Source organism: Cottoperca gobio, chromosome 22 (assembly GCF_900634415.1).
Source record: "Cottoperca gobio chromosome 22, fCotGob3.1, whole genome shotgun sequence".
In the NCBI taxonomy this organism is placed as follows: domain Eukaryota; kingdom Metazoa; phylum Chordata; class Actinopteri; order Perciformes; family Bovichtidae; genus Cottoperca; species Cottoperca gobio.
In genome coordinates, this window is record NC_041376.1 from 4,327,907 (window position 1) to 4,333,906 (window position 6,000).

Genomic DNA, 6,000 nt, shown 5'->3' on the forward strand with positions numbered 1-6,000 from the left:
CAACATGCTGAAACAGAAAAGCCTTGATTGGGGTCTTGAGTGATTACACAAGGGACAGAAATGTAGAAAAATGTACGAGTATGTTATATAATGGCGTATTAATAGTGACCTTTAAATCACCTCTAAGTAGCTATGTGATGTTTTAATTATCCTCCTAATGATACAATTTTAATTAAAAACTCATGAGGCTGCGCAGGTTGTCTGTGTTTAAAATCTAACTCCCCCTGAGAGATTCCCTTTGGAAATGACAGGGAGCTCTGTGAGAGGGAGGATCACAGGACGTGCACTGAAGATGGAGACATCAAAACCTCCCAAAAAACGTCTGCCAGCTGTCTCCACCACACCCTTCCGTCAAGAACACATGGGCCCCTGAAAACCCTGACTTCATGTTGTAAACAAACACAGAGCACAACATTAAAATGACAAATTTATTGAATATATATATACACAGATACACAGATTGCACCGGATAAAAATAGGCTTCAGGAGCAGACATGGGAGCAGTGAAAGAGCATCCTGGGGAACCTCGACTAACAGTGACCAGAGAGGACGTCTGCCAAGTAAAACAATACACCCACATCCCTAAAAATGGCTTTCAAGTGGAATCTAAAACCCTCACAGTTCCAAGTGGGAGTGAAATACTTCAAAATGTCCTGTCCACAGTTAAAGAAAACACAGGAGCACTTAGAGATCATGTAATGGAGCCACGAACAGACTGTAAAACATCCCGTCAGGGTCTCACTGGACGTTTACAAACAGGAGCACACATTTAGTCAGATCGCTGATAAAAACCAGGGTAAATCATTTTAAAATGAAGTCTTGTTCATAATGAATAGTCTCCAACGGGCGTGGCTGCGAGGCCACCCTGCAAATGTTGTTCAATGAATAAAGTATTTGGAAGTTCTTGCCTTTTATGGTGGGCTAGAACTTCTCATAAAAATGGGAAACTGCACCAGACCAAAGATCGCAGGTTTACCGAATGTCAATTAGTTTTGCTAATTTGATTTATTGAAAGTAAGTGAGAAGGTTTGCTCCACTAAAGTACAACTGAGACAGTTCCTGCATTATTACCTGATCTTGTCGAGTCAGTTTGTATTGTGCTTACACGGTGCATGGACGAGGATGAATGCTTTCCATCGGATGCTCGGACGTATTTGTTGGAGCCCGAGTATGCGACCGAAGAAATGCAGCAGAGAGGCCGAGGCTTATGGCCGGCGGGGAAGCTTTCCATCATCCATAGCCTGATTGATAAAAATGTATACCTATAAACAGCAGAATTCCCTTTTGACTTCAACATTTCAACATTTTGAACCTGGCTTTATCCAGTGTTCAGATTTCTGTTCTGGAAATGTGTGCAACTTATAGCACATATTTAATTAGATAATGCCTCATTTGCATATTTAAATATTTAAATTTGATAAAGCATCCTCCTGTAATCAACTGGGGAAGTTTCATGGTTGATATGTTTGAGTTGTTTTACCCTGTAATGTCCTTTTTAAGTTGTTTGCATCATGGCTCAACAGAAGGACAGCGTCCGTAAAGGAGCCGGAGTCCATCACATTTTGAGCAGATAAAAACCGGCCCCTGTTGCTTCTCTCGGTCTTATCCAAGAAGATAATGTATCTGCTGTCTATTAAAACCTCAATGAACACTGGACATATCGTCTGCTGAGACTCTTTAATCTTACCCCTGTCTCCGAGCTCAGCTAAACATAGACTACTGTTACTAAAAGAATCGCCACTCTGGAGCGTGTGCTATGGGAACATTTCAATAATTAATTCAGGCTCTTTTCTCTCTCTCTTTACTCAAAGACACGCACATGCTCAGCCAGCAGATATCACGTGCCGTCCGTACAAACACTTCTCTTACATTTTCAGAAATACCACAGCTGTCTGAGGTCTTTTAAATGATGTGCTTGTCCACTTTAAATGGAGGCTTCAGAACCCCCCAATCTGACCTAAATCATCTGGTTGCCTCTCTCCAGCACTTGTGCCCGCTGGCTGAAAGAAGCAGCCATACTGTGGTGTTGGGCTGGGCTTAGGCTGGCCGTTCTGCGGGCTCCTTCAGAGCAAACGTCACGTGGCTCATGTGGATTAGGCCTGCATTTGCATCTGTGGAGCCTGAATGTGTGAGTTTGTGTGTGTTAGAGAGGAAGGAAGGAACTGGGGGATTGTCGCTGTCTGGGGTTAAATGCAGCTCTGGCACCTGTTTGGACTCGGGGTATCCAGGGTTTATATAACGTGTGTCGGGGTGAGGGGTGTTAGGGACAGGTGTGCAGCTGGAATTCATGGGCAAAGGGTCGAGCACTAACACAGTGACGTAAAGACTTTTATAAAATCCCTGAAAAACATGTTTTTTCAACAATCTACTTACAATGAGTGATGGTTCAAGATACAAACACACTGTTTTCTGACAAACTTTGACAATATTTGGTGATTGTTACATGATTTCTGTATTTTTATTATTATTTTGGCTTTTCACGCTGGTTTTAAAGGGCCGGGGATGTGAAGTATTTGATCCCATTACAAAGAAAAAAAGGTAATTTGCGCACACACCTCTGGACATGGACCTTTCTCAAGACGTATAAATACATATATATATATATATATATATATATACATACACATATATATATATATATATATATATATATATATATATACACATATATATACATATATATATATATATACACTCATAATTTAGTATTCAACATGTTTTTTTTATAGTTAAAGCTGATGCGACAGGACGAAGATATAGGTCGAGCTCCGATAACACTAAACCATTTAAAATCCCATCTACATCTTTGGTTACACTCTCCCTGACTTGTAAATGCCCACAACATTCAAGCTCCACACCCTCGTTCCCCACGCACGCGTTCAGCTATAAATCTGCAGTCTCCATCTGAATTGCTGAAACCCTGATGGACATCCTCAGGATTGTGTTCTCAGACTTTAGAAAAAAGATTTCCACCGTTGTTTGCCCCGATGGTAGTCTACACAAAGTAAAGTGATAACATGCTTTCAAGCCCTTAGGACCGCTTCACCCTTCTCTCACGTCTATTCCTGTTCTCTCTCCCCCCCTCTCCCGTGGGGCTAAATGCTTGATCTGCTTGAGAGAATAAGGGTCTGAACCAAGCAGCACCAGATCAGAAACAACTTAAAAGAAAACTAGTGGCCTGGATATGTCCACTTCAGTCTCCCTAGGATTTCCCACTCTCCTCAAAAGCATGAAGTCACACTGAGAACAAGCCTGTCAGGGGCATAACGCTCCCTCACCTATCATTCATTTTTGCTCCATTTATCCCCAACCTTGAAAATTAAGCTTTTGAAAACTTTCTTATTTGTTGAACGTGTATCCTCCTTTTTCAGCCTCACATAAAGGTTTCATATTACAGATAGTGGGAATAAGATACCCCTTCTTTTCTTCTTTATCGCATGTGTTCAGTGAGCCGAGTAGTTCAGAGAACATTGTCCTACCTCCTCTTTGCCTCGCTTCTGTAGTATATTTGACCTCGTCCTCTTCCTCTCTGCAGGTTGGAGTGATTGTGCGCCGAAAGCTGAACTTGTAACAAACCTGCAACCACAGCAAACAACTGGAGGTGAACGGTAATGAACTCATGTCCACTGTGAAACGCACACCGTGAGCGCTGAGGCAGGAAGACCTTCTGCTTCAAGTGCACACTGAAAGGCTGGGAAACATCTCCCTAGGCACTGCTGCTGATCAGGATTGTACAACAGCTTATTAGGGCCATTGTTGGTAATAAAAAAAAAAAAAAAAGTTTAATCACAAATTTACAAGAAGAAAACTTGGAAAAATATTGTGTTTTTGTTGGGAAACCAATAATGGCCCTAATAGGTATTGCCTTAAAAGTTTCCCAGTGTACAATTTAGCTGACGTTGAGTCTCAAGCTGACCGTTCGCTGTTTTTTTTAAACGGTTAGCTCAGACTCAGAGATAAGGAGGAAGCCGTTACAGGCATGCTGAAGGGTGCTAATCAGCTGGGGCACAGATGTGGGAAATATCAGTGTCTGTTCCTGGATCTGCACTGTGTCACTATGCAGACAGTCCAGACAGCACCCATGTGTGAAAGAGATGATCTCAGTCACTCTGAGGCCCAAGTGAGAAAACTGCAGTAGGACCTGATAATGTCTTTTAAATCAGTCCTCATAAGTGAACGCAACAATGATTTGTCAATCTGGATTGTGAAAAATTCAGAAGCGTTTTTTCAGGTACGCGTCTCTCCCTTAAGTAGGCCTAACTTGTCACAAAGCCAGCAGTCTAGTTAAGGGAAAGCCGATCCACCAGAGCCACGTTTCAGCGTCTTCCTAACAAATTCCTACGAGTCACTCACTCTGAAAGAGAGCATTGTGATTCAACCAAACACTACTCCTACTCCTCTTGTGGAAAAGAGGGGAAAAAGGAAGCATGTGTCCCTGGTTGCTCAAAAAAGCTTTCCCGCCAGGCTATGACAAGACCACAGGCTGGCACATAGAGAGAGAAATGCTGCCTTCAAGTGCTGCTCGTAAAAATTATAGGCTGCATCTTGAAATGCGGCTATTCTAAAGGCCAGGGCCTGCTTAAAACCAACTAGGTTGTACGATATGTTAGCCAACTACGTCTAAAGGTGAAAGTGTTTATAGCTTCTCCAAATGACCGCACTTATAGGCATAGAGACAGGATAGACGTAATGAATCTTACAAAAAGGGATAACGGCACACACTTTTGGACAGCATCTGTTGATCTTGAAAATAAATAGTTGTGTGAAATTGTGTAAAAGTCCACCACGTTGCATAAAGTCAGAATGTCAGTTTGGGACACTTACAGAAAATGTTGGATGAAGCCACCCAATTCCATCATTGGAAAGGTGTTGGGCCGTGGGAGTTTCATTCTGGCATTGCACGCTGGCACGTTTTATATTGTAGCTAATATATTAATAATAATAATGGGTCCTTTCATAGTAGATTGGGTGGTCCTTTAGCTATAATGAAATGAAAACAAAATAGACCTTGTGGTTGGTTTATTTTGGCACAAGTATGTATCAAAACAAGCGCAAATTTACAATGGCTGCGAGCCTGCGACCATGTACACGCATGCATCCAGGTGTTCATGCATTCATACACGCACAACCTCACAAACACTTGACCTCAATGCCAAATCTCAACCTCCAGCTAAAAAACTGATCAAAAGACTCAGAAAATAAATTCAGTCTGTAATTTGTAGCCTTTTGCTCTTCATTGGATAAAACCAGAACAACAAAACAATCTAAATTTCAGCATCTATAAATGGATAACGCTTTGAAATGTAACACCAGTTGCTCATCAAGTCAAAGGAGCACCAGACTAAAAGGAAGGCGACTCATTTATTTCAAGTCATTTTTTCTTTAAAAATGAATTGGTTAGTTACAGGTTAATAGGTGTCGGGCTAAATTAACCGAAACCGACAACCCTTAGCTAGATGCTAAAAGGCTCATGAATGGTTGCTGTCGTTTGCTAGCTAGTTGTCTTTTACAATACAAATGTGCTTTACCATAACTGACATTTTAACTGAGAACTGTAAGAAGCCTAAACTTTAATAGCGCAAAAGAGAATCATTAAACAACATTGATGCCTAGATAGTCACCTTAAACCAGAAATCTTTAGAAATTGAGTATGTGAGTTGTAGCCTTTTGCTTTTTTAATTAGATCACATTATAACTCACTTAAATAGCTAGCTACTTTGCTAAAGGGCTTGTGTATCTTGAATGCTAGTTGTTGTTAGATAGCAAGCTGTTTGAGCAATACTTTATCAAATGTGTGCTAGGGAGGCAAAATAAAGAGAAAATGCTGAAACATGTATTTCACTGATGTTACATTTTGACAATGTACTTGAAAATGTCAGTATTTCTACTATTTACCTTCTTTGTCTCGACGTTTAGCTGTCAAGTTGTGACATTTCCTACAACACATGAAGGAGGCACTCGGATGGGTATCGTGGCGGGGGGCGGGACTATGCAAATGAG